General features: G+C 43.9%; 1 protein-coding gene and 1 long non-coding RNA gene across 3 annotated transcripts in view; one reads left to right on the top strand and one right to left on the bottom strand.

The window, feature by feature from the left end:
- The window catches only part of LOC117208351 (PDZ domain-containing RING finger protein 4), a 58,490-nt gene that overhangs the window by 15,063 nt on the left and 22,451 nt on the right, over positions 1-20,976 (bottom strand). The window lies entirely within an intron of this gene.
- LOC117208360 lies at positions 15,018-16,041 on the top strand. Its single transcript, XR_004487677.1, has 2 exons — positions 15,018-15,134; positions 15,281-16,041. It is a non-coding gene; the product is annotated as an uncharacterized LOC117208360 (long non-coding RNA).

The following is a 20,976-nucleotide window of genomic DNA, read 5'->3' as shown; positions in this document are numbered from 1 at the left end:
TCGCTGCACTGCGCAACGGCCGGCGGCACGCGTGGACGAGCTCCGCTTCGCTTCGCCGACCTTCCAGCGATCGTGATCGCGATGGTCGTCGCGTCTCGGTATTTTCGTTCGCGTCCAAGGAACGTGCGCCTCGTTCGAAACAACCGGTGACCGCGATGCGTCACGGTCGAAGGACAGAGACGGTCGGCGACTCCCACGGAAACGCGACTAACTGGAGGTCTGCCAGCTCTTCGTTCTCGATTAATTTATTCCGTCTGGAGCGCGCGTACTCTCCCTCTCTGGATTCGCTTCCTCGTCCCGGTACCCGCTATCGTCTTCCACGCTATTCTCCAGCGCGTTCCAAACCCACCAAACGTATACGCGCTCCGCGTGCAGACACCGTGACGAGGAAAGGAAAGGACCGCGACCCGCGAGCCGTTAGACTCGCGACGTGACAGTCTAACGACCGGTCACGGAACACGTCATCCCGGATTACGTCGCCAGCCGCTGTTCTCGCTTCTACGTTTTCCTTTGTCTCGAAAACCTGACGCTACACGCGCTCGGGCTCGATACAGGCGAACGTGTTTTCTCGTGCGTAAGTCTGGCGCGCGTTGCGCTAACGCGTAGGGTAACGCAGAGTCACTCTCGTCGTGAACCAGTCGAGTAATTTCTCTGGTAACTCGAGGAATTCGCCTGCGAACGATTTTTAAAGGACGCGCGTTCGAAAGGGAATTATTCGATTCGTTATTGGCGATAAACCGTGCGTTGTAGAGAAATGTAGGGAATCGTAGACGCGCGTCAATTTTTTATCCGTTATGAACGCGAGAGACATCGCGGTTTACACGGCCGTACGTACGTATTTTTCCACGTGTAATCCAATGTACTGTTAAAACGCGCGTGAAACGTTCGCGCGACAAAGCTACATCGAGCCTTTTATCGGTGAGTGAGTTTGCATCGGATGGTTTTTACGATCTTCCCTTTCTCTCCTCTGGTTCGTTGCCGGCCTGTAGAGGGAACGAAAAGGTCGTGATACTGTTCGAGAGACCCGTGCTTTACACGCCAATGCGCCACCGAACCAACGGCCGTAAGCGGAATTTTAATTTCCCTCGTTCCGTTACTGCGCATCCGGTTTTTACAAAGATAAAAAAACCAACGCGCTGCATAATGTATTTCGCGATGTGGCGTACAATTACTTTCGCATCTGGATTATTTGATTTCGCGGAAACGCGTCCAATCGATTTTCGTTGATAGTGCGGGTTGATATTTACGGTCGTTCAAATTTCCCGGAAAATCTTACGTCTTGGACGATTGCAGTTCGTCGCTGTTTGTTCTGTCTCTACCAGTCTGTAACCTGAGAAAATGCAGTTATGGGATCTAAAGGAAGCGAACGTTCGTTACCTTCCGAGTACAGTTTTCGTCGTGTCGTAGCGAATTTCTGTTTATACCAAGGCAATTATTATAACACGCGTGAATCGGTCGATTACGTGTTTTTGAAAGATGCAGATGGGATAGTTAGGAACAAGGGCGACGAATCGTTGAATGACTAATACCTCGCTCTTAGCTATGATTCATAAACAGTTAAGCAGGTAAGCGACGCAGCTTAGGGACTTACTCGGCTTAGTTCCGAGTGAATTACGCTAAGAGCTTAAATGTCTAAGGTCGTCTTACTTCCCCACAAGATCGATATAACGTATATAAAATCGTCTTATTGCAGCCGTGGAACTGTCACTCGTTTCTTTAAATTCATATCTCTACTTTTACTCGACGTTGCGCAACGTTGCTCGAACGCCTGTTCCATTTTGCGATAATCTTCGTGCCGCTGCTTCGTGACACCGATATAATCGCTGGTAGCCGAAATCACACACCACCCGCCGCGAAAGCGAATCGCTGCTAATAGAAGGGTAGTTGGCCAACGAAGATATCAACGGTACAATCCGCTGAGGGCCGAACGCCTCTAATCCGATACGAGTCTACCAGTTCGATAACGCGTTTCCGCGATTGCAGTTTCCAGTGCGCGCGACTAATTCTGTGCGCGAACTTAAATGCGATTAAGCCCTCTATCACAGTCCATTAACCTCCGGTTGTTGCTCCTCGAACCGCTCGAACCCACCTAATTGCAGCTGCCGATTGCTCGCCGAAACTTCTGCCAATCTCCGCGTGAAAAATTCATTCCGACGACACGGCGATTTAACGAAGCGTAGTTGGTCGATAAACCACCACCTATCTACGGTTCGACGGTGTCCATTCGAGGAAACCAATGGAGCCCTGTTCGTTCCGCTTCGCAGTTTCCTTCCGTCGAGCAAATTTCTCAGGGATCGACCACGCGCGAAACGTCTCACGAGGAAGGTTACTCGATCGACGATGGAATCGCCTGACTGTTCGACGTGACTCGTGCTCGGTATCGACGACGAACAAATGTCTTGTTCATGATGTATTAGGTAGGTTGTCCGGAAAGTGTCTTTCTTTTACGGACACGTCTTTTACAGCGATGCATCTTTATACAAACATGAAAGCTAATCTGTCGAACGTTGTCGTCTTTATTTTGATAGAACGAAATGGATCTGAGGTGTATAAAGTCGTGTCCGTGATGATTGTGGCTGGTGGCTGTAGATGTCGTCGCTGCTGGGGGTACTGCTATATTTTCTTCCTATTTAGAATCGTGGAATAAAAATCGGACTTCGGTCGCTGGGATTCGATCCCGCGTTCCGACGTTCGTAACCTAATGCGCTAACCACTGCGCTACCGTCGTTTGTTAGTTGTTTATGTCGGATTTGTGCTGTCGAGTGCCGCCACAGATCATACGTAATTCGATAAAATAATATAAAACGGAAAATGTTGTGCATCCGTTATTTCCTTATAAAACGAAAGAAACTTTTCGGACGACCTAATAGATTCTCTTTGATATCAGTTTGAGTGAACGCGAAGACCGATTCCTCGAGCAAAGTTTCTATCTCTGTCGGATATAGTGTTACGATTCAAGCGCATAAACAGACAACTGACGGGGTGCGTGACCCGATTGACCATGAAACCGCGTGCAAAAGTATTCTCGAAAACGTTTCAAACGCGTTTCGCGTATTCCCGATACTTTGGAAATGTCCAGATAATTACAGGCGATAGTGTACGGTTCTGTATATGGCATCAACGGATGTTCCTTTCTAAAGCTTTAGTTTCTGTCGAGGTTAATTGATATAAGAACGAGTGGATAAATTTGTGATAGAAAAATATATTTAAATAAATAAAGGTATAAGTATAAATATAAATATAAGTTTATGCTGATCCAGATCCTCGCTCTCACAATGTTACAATACAATAGAATCGATAGGGGGAGTACGTTCATATATTTATAGGAAAAGGACATTACCAAAAAAGTTAACCTTATAGCTCTAGCTAAAGGCTACAAGGAACTACTGAGGCATGTATAATTTTGTGTGCTAGACTAGATTAGCCGCGTAGTAGTGACACACGTATATGAATATAAGTGTATGGAAGCATGTGTGTACACAGCGTCTCGAAAAACAGATGAATGTAACTGTTCCGTTGGCAGTGTGGTATAGAAGATGGAGGGACAAAGAGAGTGCCGAGACGCGTGCAAATGCATATCGACGAAGATCCTGGAAATCATTTATTGAATAAGTCTAAAAGTATTTTAATATGAATTCTAAGTGTAACCTTAGTGTTCCTTTACTTTTATTTCGGCAATTAAGATCCACAATTCTCAACAGGAACATAAATAGAAATCTATTTATTACTTCCTTTGTTCCTAGACCTTGTAACCTAAAACATTTTCTGCGTAATAGCGGTCTCCAATTTGTATCCAAGCGCGGATTAATCCACGCGCTGCGACTGCTTTTTTTTATTTCCATTTTAATCTAAATAATTTTTTTTTTAAATAAATAATTTTTACTTTTTTCCTCTGTTATAAAGAATGTAAGATGCGATGTTTGCGAAGTAACATTGTCTACCATTCGTTTTGAAGAGTAAATTTTCGATAAACTCCATGAAGAATTCGGATGTCGTTTACTATACCGACCGCGCGCGGTGATAGGGACCAGTCGTCAGTTGAAAGCCGCTGATGCCTCCAACTTTTTTTTTATTTGGTAGAATTTTTACAATCAATTCTCATTGAGAATTATAAGTAAATTATTTTGGCGTGGTACTATATCGTATATAATAAGTGATTATCGTATATTTGATTCTAGCTAAATCTAATATTTAAATCTAAAGGGTAATGTCTTTTTAGCCTGCGGGTCTGATCCGTCGTGTCAAGTAATTGGGTAACTAATGAGTTTTGGTGGTTGTTAACTCTTATATTATATCTGTTACTGAATTTGGATATTTCTTCCTTAACTGTGGGTATCTTAAGGTCGCGATGTATTGTTTCGTTGGTAACATACCAAGGTGCATTTATTACGGATCTTAGAGTAATGCTTTCAACTGTCCTCTTAAGTAGGGCCATCATACAAATGGGATATACATAAATAAAGATGTAGAGTTTTTTTGAAATAATTGCTTCAACAGTTTCTAACTACGCTATATCATTTCCATTTACTACTATACGGACTCGCGGATAGTTGAACGATATACCATAACCAGGAAGGTTTCGCGTTTCTCGCGAAGCCACCATCGCTGCCTTTTCGAGGAACGCGAAACGAATACCAGTGGAGAGGTGAAAGCAGTTGCTAAAACCATGTACGGTGACGCGGGAGGGAAGAAGGAGAAGAGGAGAAGCAGGGAAGAAAAGTGGTAAGCTTAAGCGTGTGCACGGAGTTTGTTTCGAAGGGAGAGGAGCAAGATTTTCTTAATGATAGCGTTGTTAGTGCCACTTTGCGTAAACATTCTCGTTTAGCAAGCAGCCGAGAGAATCCCACGGCTTATGCTTTACGTCCCCTGCGGCGGCCGATTCTTCCCTTTTTCCCCTCTCGCTACTTCTTTCCCTGCGTCACCCTTCTTTTCCCTCCGCTTGGTCACCTTCGCCTTTCTCCCCCACCGTTTCACCCTGGAAAATTGTGCGCGCAACGGAGTACCGATCGGTCAACTTGTTCCTCGACTGGTTACGAATAATCGTCCAAGCCGAAGGAAATTTAACTTTCTCGACGTTTGCCAAGGGCGGGAGGAGAACGCGTCTTTCGGACTTTCTCATTGTCGACAGATAAAGCCAGCGATTCGTAGAAAGTTAAAAAAAACAGGCTACGCTGAGTTAGCATCGATTTGTAAATGCGAGCTTTTAGAAAAGATCCGATAAATATTCGCTAGTTTACTTACGATCGATTGCGTAGGTGCGCACGTCGGATCACGAGCTCGTTGTACGGAAGAAGCGCAAACGGAAACGAATCAAACGCCGGGCGAAACTACGCGTCGACAAAGCGTCCGGCCAATTTTTCTGCTATAGCGATGGAGGATAAAGGGAGAGAGAAGGAGAGGAAGGGAGAGGAGAAAAGAGGCGAGAATGAGAAGGCAAACAGACAAAAAGCGGAAGGATCGTTGGACGGACGCGAGTCATCCTTTTTACGAATGCCAGCGACTCCCCTTGTTGCTGTTTTCTCTTTCGAATGTCCGGTGTGCAAGCGATTCGCTTTTTATCGGCCGAGTATTCAGACGCGATCCAATTTCGTCGAAACGAGAGGGGCCGTCCCGATCGTTTCGCGCTACCCACCATTGTTCGCGCTCCTTTCCAAAATCCATTGAAACGCCGGAAGCGTGTCCGCGCTTTTCGTCCGACCGCGCCACTGCACCGCTCTCAATCGGCAACGAATACATCGAGTTCGGTATGGTTTTTGGAATCCACTCTTATCGTTGCTGCGATTCCGAAGAGTCTGCTGCAGTTTGCACGGCAAACATTAACAACGTCGATAAAACAGCTTGTGATACAAACGAAGCAAAAGGAGGCTCTAGCGTCTTTTGTTTTCTTTTAATACGTCTCCATCTTTCTAACAGAAATACTCATCGGATAACGTAATTCTCGCGAGCGCAATCGTTGTTAAATTTCGGAAGGGAAGTTCTGTAATTAAAAATTCTAAATTTTATTTTTATCGAGATATACGCGGATCGTTTTTCCTAATATCGATTTCCACCATGTTGTGGTTAGTAGAATATTTCTCAGAATACGCCGACGATGCGATAGTTCTGTGGCGAGCAGAAGCTCCGTGGCAGCTTTACGTAGCGACGCAAGGGGATGTTTCTGTACGCGCGGATCGGTCGAGAGGACTCCGTGTGCAATCTGCACGCAGGTGAATCGGAAAACGGCACGACCATCGGAAAAAGAGCTTCTCATACGCGATTTTTAAGAGTCTCGTACCTATATTATAATATTATAACCTAATCTATATTATATATAACCTATATTATAATATAACCTATAACCTATATTATAATATAACCTAATATTCTCGTTATTTGCAGAAAGACGATGAAGAGAGGATTGCCGTGATCCTTAACTGTACGACGAGCAGCTAAACTTTTTCTAGATTTTAAATTTTGAAAAAACGAGAGCGACTAATTCGTTGGAGCACGGCGACTGGTGCGCGTTCGTCGCTCGGCGAGCCGGTAACTTTGTCGACCGACAAACTTTATGACCCACGAGACGCGACGTTTTCTTTTTTCCCGGTCCTTTGCTCGTTCGCGGGGAACGTTCGGCATGAAAACACTGGAATCGATTTCTCCTCGCGCCTCACGGTTTCCATATAGAGCGATATTCGTCCGACGATAACCGTCGTTGGCTAAGAAGCGGGGAAGACGCGTAAGTGGCGGAGACAAAGGCTCGCGACCATTGTCCCGTGTTTGGTCGCATTCACCCACCCTCGCCATTCCACCATTGCATCGCAAATTCCGTACCGACATCGTCTTTGGCCAACTCTTTCCCGCTCGTAGCCTTTGTAGCTTCTCGTTTCTTCCTCTCTTCGTCGATCGCCATTGAAACCTTTGCACAACGAAACCGTAATTAGCGCCAACTTAATCGATCGATCTACGCTTCGAACCGAACGTTGTACCGCTGCCGTCATCCGACGTTTGCTGTTCGCCACCTTCCGTGCGCTCTACGTCAAACGAGTGAATTTCTCTACGAGAAATTTTATTTTTTTCCTCGCGCGGATACGTCGGGTTTCGCAAACTTGTTCCAATTCCATTTCCACACGGTGCAGCGTGAAGAGAGCAAAAGGTATGGACCTAGTGAACCGGAAATCAGCACGCCGTTTAAATTAAGAGAGTTTTGCAAATGAAATAAAATTGCGAGAACGTGGAATTTCCTATAAACGCGTCAGACACGTGTGGCGCCCCATACGAACGCGATAGTCGAAAACCTTTTAGAAACACGTTTCTGCGACTTCGTATAAGAATTTTACACGGAAATAGGAAATCTTTACGAAACGTTCGATGCTTCTCTTTTTAAGGATGCGACGAATTTGTTCAAAGATTCGCAACCATTAATTTTAACACTTTACCGACCGCTAGCGGTTCAACAGCATACGCACGTCTGACCGGTAGCTCAGGAGCAGATTTTTCAAATTGGTGGGAGCTTACGAAGCAACGCAACTGAGCAAGGTATCTTAGTATTAAATAACAAATTACTGCTCAAATAATGAGAAAGATTGTCGGTGACAAAAAGTCGAATAATAGACTATCGGTCGGTAAGCGTTGGTGACAAAAACCGATTAATCGGCCATCAGTCGGTAAAGTGTTAAAGGACAAAGAGACGTTCGGAAGATCGTCAAACTTGGAACACTCGGCAGACAGCCCGTGTATCGCGCGTATAACAGCTGAATGATTAATAATCTCTGCTATTGCAATCCATGCAGGTCTGTAAATTTCATTAAAACAGTGGCGAGCGCGGAAAGCTTTGAGCGATCCTAATTCGATATGGCGAGGAATAAATTGGACAAAGGTGCGAGGGAGAGGAAATCGTGGTGCGCGAGCCACACGAATTTCACGCGTCGAAGCTCTGCCGCGAATCGCAACAACGCGTCTCTCCACGTTTCGTTCCAGTCGTGAACGCAAAATCGGATTAATTCGAATCGTCGCGTCTTTTCAGTCGCCTCTTTGCTGCCGCTACGCTTTCTGCTTTCTCCTGCCTGATGACAAAAAAAGCAAAAGGGCGAGAGAGAAAATAGTCTTTAATAATTAACGAATATCCGACGACAATCAAGCTTCTGTGGTATCACGATCATGAATTCATAGGAAGAATCATCATCATATTGTCTACAATTGTTGTTGGAATGAAGAATACATTATAAGATGTTACCTCGGCGTTATAATTAATTCAACTGCCTCTATTATCTTAAACGAAATAGTTTCATGGCGTCGATTGTAAAATTGTAACGGGAATTTACGACTCCCGTTGACGCGCTTCCTTGAGATCGCGTCTTCCCGCGAACGGTCGAAGAAACACGCTGTCAGTGGAAAAATTGAAAGATTTCAACTTTCTTGTTGTTATTTCTGTATTCAGACGTAGGATCACAGTAGCTGTTATTTTATTTTTTGGATAAATCTATCACATCGTTCTGAGGCGAAAAACCTTTATTGCAGTTTCTTACATGGACTAGGGATAAAACCAAAAGAACATCTTAAAACTATCGATTAAATCTATCGATTGTATCTAGAACTATCTTCTAGTTACTATTTATTGTAACTAGCGTATCTGCATATAGATGGCGAGCGCGAACTCACGTTGTCATTTTCAACATTTCTATTGGAAAAACGTTCTACGTATCGACGAGAGGATACCGCGGTATAGAATTTAAGTGCCACCTCTCTTTCGAAATAGTTATTAATATAATGCTGGAAGACAAAGAAACGCGAGATGTCAGAACGTCTCCTCTACAGAGTAAAACACAAGTGTCGATAAACGTTAGTTAACGGTTCCTTGGCTTTCGTCTGTGCCATCTGTCTAAATGAACGAAACGTTGAGTTTTCTTTACAACCAGAAGGCACGTACAGGATTTATTCGACCGATGGGATAAACATCTTGACAAGTTGACAAGCTCGGTTTCCATCGAAAACGAAGCTTCCAAAGCAATTTCGTCGTTCTTGTTTCCAGCGACAAGATCTTCCTGACTTCGCTTGTACCACGAATTTAGGCTCGCGGCGTATAGATAGCGTTGAAGAAACGTGAATGGTGGAAAGAGTTATTCGGTGGGGAGCTACTCGCGACTTTCCGAAGATCGGCCGACCTTGTCGCGAAAGCGACTTCCTAATAATTTTCTCAAGGGAGAAAAGTTTGAATTTAGACTCGGTGGAAGGAACGAAAGATTCGAGGGCCATGGGCTAAGGATACTACCGTTGCGTTGTCGCAGGGAGATTGCGAATTAGCTCGACCGAGAACTCGTCGAAACTACCCTCTCTCGCAATTATTTCCCTTCTTTGCCTTCTCCGAGTCTTTCCGCTTCTTCGGCAACCGAGAAAAGTTTTTCCACGGAAGCAAGCGGAAGCCACATTTTCCTCGTATTCGGAAGACGAACGTCTGCTCGAATGCGACGCGACACGGCGCGTTCGATCAACCTTCGACAATTATGTGGCGGACTGAAAATGAATTTAGATTCAGTCGGACAGCTGTCGATCCTTGCAAACAGACCGCAGATATCTATGCAAATTCACAGTTTTATCGAGTGCTACGATATCGATAATTTATACATTTTTATAGTGCGTTGTTGCGGCTTGAAATTTCCCATAAATTTCCAACGGAGTTGACATATTCCAACTATATTTCATACAGAAAAATATATTTCAAATATATTTCGTAATTAATACACAAATACATTTCGAAACCATCGAAACTGCAAGATGTAGCATATTCTACGTAATAATCGAATTTTCTTCGACAGTTTCGATTTCGCTTAGAAAATACTCGTCGGCACGGTATACGCGGCTCGTCCGGAGCAAAGAATTGCGCGGTACAAATTCCAGAATATTCAAGTAGAGTCCAAAGGCAAACGACACCCGTTTAACTCGTTCCACGACAGTAACCGTTAATCCCTCGGTTTTCACGCTTGAGAGAGGATTTCGATCGAGCGAACGCGGAAGGTAATCGTCGACACGTAAACGACGACGTCGAGCAGGAATTCGAGCGTTGCTAGCCGAAATGATCGGCCATGTGAGAATTTCACTGCCAAGCTAGGGTCTCCGCCGTGTAGTTCGGTCTCGTCGATCGGTGTCGACAGTGTCGTTCCTTCCGATCTGTGGATTTCCTAGTGTCGTTTCGCGATATTTACAAGCCGGCAATAACGAAGTCGCGACCAATCGGTTAGAAGGTAAAAAAGCGATACGATCGTACCGACGATCGAAAAGAACACACTCGATAGTTGCAGATCTGTGACGTGTTACGAACGAATATCGTAGGTAACTGAAAATTCGTTACTGTGTCAAAGACAAAAAAAGAACAAGAAAAATATATAATATATACATATATACATATATATCGGCTTATCCACCGATTTTCGAAAGATCCCGTGAATCCAAAGCTCGCGTCACGATCTGGTCTCCGTAATCATGGTCGTAGTTAAAGCATTACCAGCCGGACGAACGAGGTCCTTCTCCTCCCTAAATCCCATCAACGTCGCCGAGAGCAAATCCTTGTATAATGGAGCGATCTGGCCGACCCATCGATCCTCAGACTTTGCCACCGTCTCTTCCTACGTCTCTATTTTATCTTCCCCAGACAACCTATCTCTCTCCCTCCCCCCTCTCTCTTTCTTTCTTTCTTTCTTTCTCTCTCTGTCGTTCATATTTTCGGCGAATTTCACGCAGAATGCCTATGCTGACCTGGCTTGACCTGCCTCGATTCAACGTATCCGCACGATGCGTCCGTACACGGCCGTTTTCAATTTTCTTCGCACACAGTCTGACCGCTATTCGAGCTTTTCCTCCCGTGAATCATTTTCATGTAACGCACTAATAAGCCGTTAACGCGCAAATTTCCTACATCAGCCTATATTAATCCTGTGTAGGCTAGTACGAAGGAAAAATTTTCAAAGCCGAACGTTTCACTAGATTTGCAGCAGATTCTGTAAATTAATTCGAATTCGATTCTCGTATGGAGCGCTGATAGAAGCGCGCGACGATGTCCGCAAAGGTCCTGTCTAATAGCTCTGTAATTACCGGTCCTACCGATTGCGAATACCTGGCGGTTCATTACGTTGCGGTGATGCGGTAGGCTACCGGCCCTTGGTCGATATCGGGATAACGCGCCTGATATAACATACATCGTTCCATCATGGGGCTGAATATCGGCTGGAAATTCTGCAGTGAAAATTTTCAGTCCACTGGATCAGTGGACATGGAAACGGACGAGTAACGCTTGGTAGAAATGCGAAGAACAAAGTCGAAAAATTGACCGTTATTTTGCCAAACTTACGTCATACGTGTGTATATATCAATCGCAAAAACCATAGAAAATACAAGACGTTGCTTCTTTGTTTCAAACGCGCCTGATGTAACTACATCGTTCCATTATGAGGCTGAATATTGGTTGGAAATTCTGCAGTGAATATTTTCAGTCTACTGGATCAGTAGACAGGGAAATGAACAAGTAACGCAAAGAGCAAAGTCGAAAAATTGACCGTTATTTTGCCAAACTTACGTCCTACGTAAATCGTGAAAACCATAGAAAATACAAGATGTCGTAACCTCCGCGACTCTCGACACATCAAACTACTTCTAACTTCTAACGATTGTACGTACAGCGCTGCAACTGGTTTCGTCAACCGGAATCCAACGCTTCGATCTCCCGTAGCTCCCTCTATTGTGGCTACGACTACATCGATCGATCGATAACTTTACTTGACGTTTCGTTTTACAACCTCGCTAGAAAGAGACAGTAAACGCCGTGAAATAGATGAACGCGCAGCGATACGTAATGCAACGTGGTATCTAATTCGATATACGGTGCTATTCGCAATAGGCAGTTTAATCACCGAATGACGTTTACCTCGTCGCTTTTGCCGCTGTCTATTTATTCGACCGGATATCCAATGAAACGTCGATCGAGTTTCTACTTTGATTCCATTTGGCGTTTTACGATCGCGTTCAATCGGTCGCGAAACATCTCTTTCGATATATTCGACGTATCGCGTATCAATCGCGAATCACTTTTCGTATTCATCGATGGATTTGCACGACTTTGAAACAGTTATTCACCGGCGTGAAGTTGCCAGCGTCGGCATCGCATTATCGACGTTACGCGAGAAACACGATGCGTTTATATCTCAATTATCTTCTCCGATCTCGAACCGTGGTCCGTGTGTAGTCGTAAATGCCACGATCTCGTTTTAAGAATTGTTTTCTTCTTCTTGGAAAATTTCAAGCTTCTTTCGTAAGATCGATTCGTTAAAGGAAGCAGAGTAAAAGCGAACGAATCAGAGAAAAACAGGATCGATCGTAGCTGCGAATCCCAAGAAAATCAGAAACACAAGACGTAGAACGAATTGGATAGGAACTCGGAGCGTGGAATTTCTGCTTCGCTGAAAGAAGAGTGCGAGGATGATCTCGCGTCGAGAAAAAGAGGAGCAACCGAAAGAGAGAGAGAGAGAGAGAGAGAGAGAGAGAGAGAGAGAGAGAGAGTGGCAGCAATGAAACAAGTTTCCGTGTTTCTAAAGGTTCTTGCTAGTGATACCGACCACGAGGAGAACTCTGAGCACGGTTGACCGAGCTCGGACGGTCCCCTCGGCAAATACTGGCTTCGACACACAATATTATCGCGCTCTAGGGATCTAAACCATCGTGAAACCCGCGAACGTTTGAAGGTGTACGCGCGAAACCACCATTCCACCAAGCTACAGACTGACTCTTTCAGCGAGCGCGGCGTGCCACGACCGATTCCACGCTTCCGCCGTTATCTCCTCGCACTTTCGAAACCGCTTCCACGATCCAAACCTTCCCGTTCAAATGCAAATGCAGATGCAGATGTAGATGCAAATGCAGATGCAAATGAGAGAGCGAAAGAGAGAGAGAGAGAGAGAGAGAGAGAGAGAGAGAACTCGCCTAGTAGACCGCTGTTGCTGTCGCGTCGCTGTATCGCAACGAAAACACTCGCGGGCAAAGCTCTCATCGTTGCTTTGTTATTTATTTATCTATTTATTTATCACAAAGCCGCGTCAACTTGGCGGCTATTAGCAACGATCACGTTAACTGCGTACACGTATACACGATATACAGCGTGTTTCGTAAATGCATGTGCATACTCCGTGGGATTAATCCGCAGATTAAAAATACACGCGGCACTCTTTTTACACGGTCGATGAGTAGCGTTAAAAAAAAAAGCCAGGCAAAAAGAGAACTGCGAGAAAATCGATTCGCAGCAAAGTATAAAACTTGCGCTAAACTGAAGCGAACGATGGGAAAAAGTAATTTAAAACATAGAAGCGCATTCGATAATGACATTTAGTTCGACAGACATGCGGAAAACAAACAAAAAAAAAAAAAAGAAAAAAAGAAAGACAGCAAAAACGCAGTACGTAAAGGAAGATCGAAAAAGTATTTCTTTCCCAAAAATCGGCTTTCATCGCGCGAAATGTCCTTCGTTCGATCGTCTTTCTTCCCAAGAAACAGTTCGTAAAGAGAGAAAAATTTGCGTAAAATTTGTCCAAACGAACTCGAGTCTCTTTGAACTCGCGTAAGACGCTTGAAATATGTCGTTCGCGTTGAAACGATAAAACGCGTTAAAAAACCGCGTAAGGAGAGTACCGTGCGAGGAGAGTGCCAGAGCTAAGTAAAAAATACATCCAGAAAGGATCCATCCGCGAATCGACGTTACGTTTCCGACCGATGCAATTTTTTATTCCGCCGATTAAAACTCGTATACGTAGTCCGAGAGTCGATTGATTTTACAACCTCGCCATCGTATACTTTTCGCAAGAGGCTCGCGGATCGATCGCTTCGCACTCACGAGGCGACGACGTATCGACGTCCCGTCTTTGTATCGAGAATTCGATTAAAGGACCGTTCCACGAAGTGAAACCCTCGGATATATCTGACAATTCGATCGGTAGCCATCGGGGGATAAACTAATTTCCTCGCGTTCCACCTTCCCTTTCCATAGTTCCGATCGGATTTCAGGAATAAAAGCTCGCTACCCGAGGCAAAGCGCCGATCCAAAGATCGACCCAACTATCGATCGCGACCTCCCTTGCGTCTTCTTCTTGGCGAAGGGCAAACGTCGCCGAATAATTCTCGAGCAATTAACGCAGCGGTCCGCGACATTGGCGCAATTAACGAACACGCTCTGAGAAACATTATCCGTCTCCCTAAGCATCTTTCGCCTGCGTCGATTTATCGTTTCCCCTGCATCTTCATCGAGGGTGCGAATTAACGAGGTATTTTTTCCAGCTTATCGGCCATCAACAGCACTCAGACGCTTTTTCTCCTTCTCTTTTGTGCGCGAACGCCGCGGCGCGCCGCGGTGTATACACCGTGGCGTCGGTATCAACGCGACGTCGCATCGATTCGAGAAAAGTAAAAAGCATCGCGCGATATCGAAGGCTGCAGTGGCCGAACAAGCGAGTGTGTGCTGTTCGTCGATCGGAATACGTCATTCGGCAGAGTATAGGTGTAAGAGGAGTGTCATCGTGGCTCGTTTACCGTCACCCGATGCCTAGTGGTCTTATTTGTACACGGATCGGTTAACGCGTCGATCGCCCGCGATGATCGGACCAAAGGACGTTTTACGATTCATTTAGAACGATCGAAAGAAGATCGAGTTCCTGGACTGATCAATTTTCAACGATGCGAGCAATTTGGATAAATATGGTCGGAAGGATGTACGTAAATATCGTGTGATATTTTGCAAAGTGTTGAGATATGTATAATTTTCTCTGCTGGACTAGGTTAAATGCGTAGTAGAGATACTTGTATGTGAATATCAGTGTGTGGAAGTATGTGTGTCCGAAGCGTCTCGAAAACAGATGAATGTAAACTCTTCAGTCGGTTGAGTCGTCGGTTTACAGTCGGGTATAGAAGAAAATGCTGAGACGCGTGCAAGTGTGTATCGATGAATATATAAGGAATCGTCCATGAAATGAATATTTCATTATTTTAATATTAATCCTCGGTATAAATTTAGTGTTCCTATAACATTATTTCGGCCTCGAAGATCCACAATTCTCAACACGAAGATTAAACATTATGGCGAAGTATACTTCGATGTATCGCGGCTCCCTCAGCAAGATGTACGCGTAAGTGATAGTCGACGTGTTAATCCGACGAATAAGTTACTCTTCCTCTAAGAAAAAAAAAAAAAGGAAACAAACAGAGTTTATTTTAGAGTAACGTTCAATCGGGCTGTTTGCATTTTCGATAAACTGGAACGAGCTTCGGGAAGTTTCAGGATCACGAAATTCGAAAACGAAGAATGGAGGGAGAGGAATTGCGACACGGGATACGACATGGACGATGCGAGAACCGTCGATTATTCGCGGATATCCCAGATGACAGAAGCGGAAAAAGAAAGACGAAGATACCGAGGCAGGAAGAGAAAAAAGAAAAGCGCCCACGCCCGGACCGCGCCCGGATTCGCGTGTATCTTCGAGAGGGAAAAAAGGAAGAAGGGAAAAAGGGGAAAAAGGGAGAAAAGAGCGGTTGGTCGAGGGAAGGAAATATCAGGAATAGGGACTGTAAAGCGAGTTCCCGAGACTAGCTCCCGAATCGAGATTGGAATTGAGATTGGATCGCGACAACGTACAATTGGATGAGATGTGAACGCGGTATCAATGACGACATTGACCCTAGCCGCATGATGCGGTTGCTTCGAAAAACCTGGGAAATTTATTCGATCGATCGTTGGGTGGGCTCGGCAAGAAACTAGGCGAACTTCTGCTTCTTTCTTACTTTTCGTCGCGCTTACGAACTTTTAGAGATGATCGGACGCGTTGAAAAATCATTACCTCGATCGATTTAAATATTCGCGCGATTATTATTACATCGTGGATGTTCTTGCAAATTCGTTGTTTTACGAACGTAACTGAAAAGATTGAAACTAAATCGAGATTTGTTTTATTTTATTCTACTTTGAATATTTTTTTTTACAACTACTCTGGTAAATTACGTACATCCTTAATAAATGCGTAAGCATCCGCGATCTAATTATCAACTATATCTTTTCATTATGCGATCCCACACACGCTGCGAACGATCTTATAATCCGGATTCTCGGAATTTCGTAATAAATTCGCAGCAAGTTCCTATAAATATTCAAATCACCCGCGTGAATCACCGTATCTTCCGCTTTACGTAATTCAATTCGATGCTAATGAACATTTTAATTCTGCCCGTATCGCGCTTCTCTGTATAATTAACTAGCTGTAAAACCTATCGTATCCTGCGATCATGTTTCGATCAGAGGCGAGCTCTCCCACAAAACCGTATCGTACACCAACTTTCGACGGCGTCGTACAACAAAAATTCATGCAAACTGCTACAAGCAGAGTAATGAGAGCGATGTAGCCTGCGGTACTTCGACAATAAGAAATATCGTCAAGGGAGACAGTCGCGTCGTTCGTCCGACGTAAATTCCGAAAGTTAGTTGTTCGCCGCTCGAACGAAACTTGTTCCAAAGAATCTTTCGCGGCTAAAAACCAGCATTCCGTTGCTTTCAAACTTGGCTCCTGTTTTCCTTCTCTTCTTGCAACTCGGTAAAATTTGCAAATTGCAGATTCATTGCCGGTAATCGTATAACGTAACGCGGTGACAAGGCGCGGCACAACGCGCGTCGTGAAAATGCTCGTCGCGCCGCGGCGAGACAAAACGCGCTATGGCGAACGCATACAACGGCAGAGCACTTAGGCGTACGTGCATCGGGATCGGTTGACCTCCTCCCCGACACTGTCTGCGAAAGCTTTTACGACCAAGTACCGAGTGCTAAGCTTCCATCGTACCTGCAAACCTCGACAAAAGTAACTCGTCCCATTCCGTACCGTACCGTACCGTACCGTCCCGTTTTGCTGCGATTCGTTTCGTCTCGTTCGCCCCGCGAGCACAAACTTCGATTCGATCCCGATTCGCCCTTTCTCTCATTTTCCGACTCGTTTGCGACTCACGATCGCGCGTTGGAAAGCGTCAACGACTCGCAGCGCCCAACGTTCAATCCCCCCCCCCCTCCGAAACGAAATGCGATACTTTGAAAGGCAGCGATTTTGCTCGACGATATCGACGAACGATCTTATATTGGGTTGGTTGGTAACTAAGTGATTGCGGATTTTGTCATTAGGTGGTATCGACAAAATCCGCAATCACTTAGTTGCCAAGCCAATAGTTCAGATCCTGAGCAATTAGTCGGCGGAGGTGACCTCCTTTCTCATAGATCGTCGAACAAAGACTGTTCAGTGCGAATATCCTGTCTCGGACCAAGTATAATATACTTTTGGTGCGCCGCAGAATTTTAGTAATCTGTAGCGGCGTATGTGTCTTAGAACGTTTCGATACGAAGATGCCTTACATAATTGTTTTGCCACAGAGGATTAACACTGTACGACGCATATAATGTAATAAACAAACTCTGCACAAAGCAGAATACAACCGGCGACAAGTTCAAACTTTCCGGTATCTCCCCTCCACTAGTATAAATAGACGACCACGTTCTCCAGAAGTCAGTCAGTCGAGCGAATAAGTACAACGAATCAGTCTAGCGAATCAGCATAACAATTAGTATCAGTACCGCAGTATCGCGCAATCTTATAACGAATATCATCGAGCGAGCAAAGGTTGTGATTAAATTTGTGTTGTTATTTCTGTATTCAGAGGTAGGATCATATTAGCTATTATTTTATTCTTTGAGCCGAAAAACCTTTATTGCACTTTCTTACATGGACTAGGGATAAAAACAAAAGAACATCTTAAACCTATCGATTGTATCTAGAACTATATTCTAGTTACTATTTACTGTAACTAGCGCGTCTGCACATAGATGGCGAGCGCGAACTCACGTCATTTTTAACACTTTGTATTCTACATTTTAAAATATCTGTAAATATATTTAATTAAATTAACTCGTCTAATTATTAATTTAACCAACAACACGTTTCACCGTCCACCACAAATCGGTTTATATGATCCTTCAGAATTTAACATCGATTTGAGCGACCACGTTTTGGATTGTATTAGGTTATCCGAAAAGTTTCTTTCGTTTCGTAAGGTGACAACAGATGAACAACAATTTCTGTTTTATATTATTTTATTGAATTAGGTATGATGCATTTCGTTATCTTTTTATTATTATGATCGTGCATAATTCAATGAACTAATATAAAACAAAAAAAAATTGTGCGTCTATTATTTCCTTATAAAACGAAAGAAACATTTCGAACAACCTAATACGTCGTACTCTGTATCAACCCTTTCACGGTTGAACCCGTACACTCCCCTAACAGTATCGCAACATCTACTGATTTCGCAGGAAACGTGACGGTTAATTTAGATTATCGAGAAAGCGATACTACGTAGCTGTATTACATTAAATGGATTAAGTAGAAATCTTTAACACTAGAACTACCGATAGCTAACACGAAGCTATTTCTACCAAAACCAGTGATAGAATATTTTTATATTTATTGATTTATTACTTTTTTACAGAAGCAATTCCATGCTATGTAGTATATTTTTGGCATTATTACTCCACCTGGGACCATCGTCCCTAAACGAGGGTTGACATGTTTATAAAATTGTAGAACCAGTCATTTTGACTGTTATTGGTACAAGTAGCCTTGATACAAAATTATTTTCAGTTTGAATACATAAAAAACAAAATAAAATTCATTATATTATTCTTTTAGTTATCATTGCGAAAGAAAAATATAACACGAAGTAGGAATTTTAAAATAAAATTGTAAGACCAGTCAATTTGACTGGTATGGTAATTCTAGTGTTAATAAGCAGGATTCTTTAAAGCGTGGAACATAGTTGAAGACTTCCTAGAGGTTACGATTCACGGATTGAAAATCCGGAATATAACTGAACGAGCCGGGATACTGGACTAGATATTTCTTCGTACGTAGAGCTCTGGCCGAGGGTTCGTTTCGGGTCACTAAATCGCCATATTTCTCTGTTATAATCCCATTGTTCCGATACACGCAACGCGATTACTTTGACTCGTTCCATAACTTCGTTATACCTTGGCCCGGGTCCATCGTTTCCAACGAATCCACTTATCATTCCAGTTCTTTTGTAACTACCTTTGTCCTACCCGTATTAGCTTTTTCCCCTTTTCTTCCCTTTCTGTGTCCTTTCAAACCTCGAAGAGTAAACTAAACATAGAAAATTGTCTGAAACACGACCAAACATCGCCAGAGTTGACTATCGAACATCGCCAAACGGAAGATTTTTATTTGAACGGCAAACGTTTTCAATTGAATTTGCGCGAGTTACCGCGAGAAGTAAAGTAAAGACAAATTAGAAAATAAGGGGAAAAAGCAAGGACAATATTAAAGGAGCAGAGATAGAGAAAGAGAGAGAGTGAAAGAAACGTTAGACAGATTCGGAGTAAAAGCTGAAGTACGAGCTTGAAAACATGGAGCATAAACGAGTCAGTATGTAGGATAATGAGGTACTACTTCTCAGTCGAGTCAAAGTCTTGAAGCAGTAGTTATAAATGAAAGCAACCTCGACTACCGGTTACGCTTTCATGAAAACGCGTTTATCGTACCTCGTAGCTTTCGCTGGACTACGCGCTTTTTTTCAAACAGGTCCAGTGGATCTAATTGCTCGAGGAAAAGGATACAAGCGCGACGATTAAGTGCCAGTGATTCGCGAATAAAAGAGAAAGGTTGGAAGGGGCAGAAGGAGAAAGATAGAAAAAGGGAGAAAACTTGGTTTCCAGTAACGTAGTCGACAGCGACGACGTCTGCATGCGCGTTGCAAACTTTTGAGTACGTTGATCGACGTTACGTGGATGGATACGCTCCGTAAGCAAATTAGCAACACGGGAATCAGCCTTCTGGTTGGCCACATCGAAGCGTTGTTATATACAATCTGTTCGACTGGCGTGAAAAAAATTCAGTAACATTGTGTAGCGGCGTATGAGTCTTAGGACGTTGCGATACGAAGATGCCTCGCATAATTGTTTTGCACTGTACGACGCACATAATGTAATAAACAAACTCTGGACAAAGCAATTTCGCTGCTACGTGCAACCTACAACCGGCGACAAGTTCAAACCTTCCGGTACTCCCCTCGACCAGTATAAATAGACGACCATGTTCTCCAGACACAGTCAGTAGTAGTGCGAATGAATATCAGTATCGAGTCAGTGAGTCAGTCAGTCGAGCGAATTGGTATAACGAATCAATCTTATAACGAGTATTATCAAGCGAACCATTAACCTTGTATTCTACACTTTAAAATATTGCCATTAATATTGCCAAATAATGCCATTAACTTTGTATTCTACACTTTAAAATATCTGCAAATATAGTTAATTAAATCAACTCGCCTCATTATGGATTTAACCAATAACACGCATACCGTTCACCGCAATCGTTTTCGTTGGATGCGCGTCTATAGCCAAGCGGGAAACGCTTGCAGTACCAGAACGAAGATTCAAGATTTCGAATATTTTGGCGAGCTACTGCGGTTGTTTACGACAGTCTGGAAATAACTGGACAAACGGAAAATTTGAGAAATGGAATAGGTAAAAATGGAAAGGAAGGATCGTACTGATGGCGCCATAGATTTCTACCCTCCATTTACCTCTTGCATTCGCATTTCTTCGCGAGCTAGGTTGGAAAAGGATGGTCAATGGGTGGGTTTCTCGACCAAAAGCAACGAGACTGCTAGTGGCTGAAAGGGACGCGAGTCGCTTAACCCCCTAAACGCGCGGAATAATTTACGATCGGTTTCATCCGCGTTCACGACCACGATTTTCTTCGTCGGTTTCTTTCAACTTCGTCTTCGCTCCCTCAAGCCTCGTCCCTTTCTTCCTTCAATGCAAACTACCACCGGTCGAAATCACGTTCTCGTATCCGTGCACCAATTTTATTCTCCTTGGAATTCGCATTTATTTTCCGACGTACAATACCAAAGTTCATC

The sequence above is a fragment of the Bombus bifarius genome, unplaced genomic scaffold (genome assembly GCF_011952205.1).
Source record: "Bombus bifarius isolate JDL3187 unplaced genomic scaffold, Bbif_JDL3187 scf7180000008062, whole genome shotgun sequence".
NCBI lineage: Eukaryota > Metazoa > Arthropoda > Insecta > Hymenoptera > Apidae > Bombus > Bombus bifarius.
Note: the sequence above shows the minus strand (reverse complement) of the source record. Positions and strands in the feature narration are given on the sequence as shown.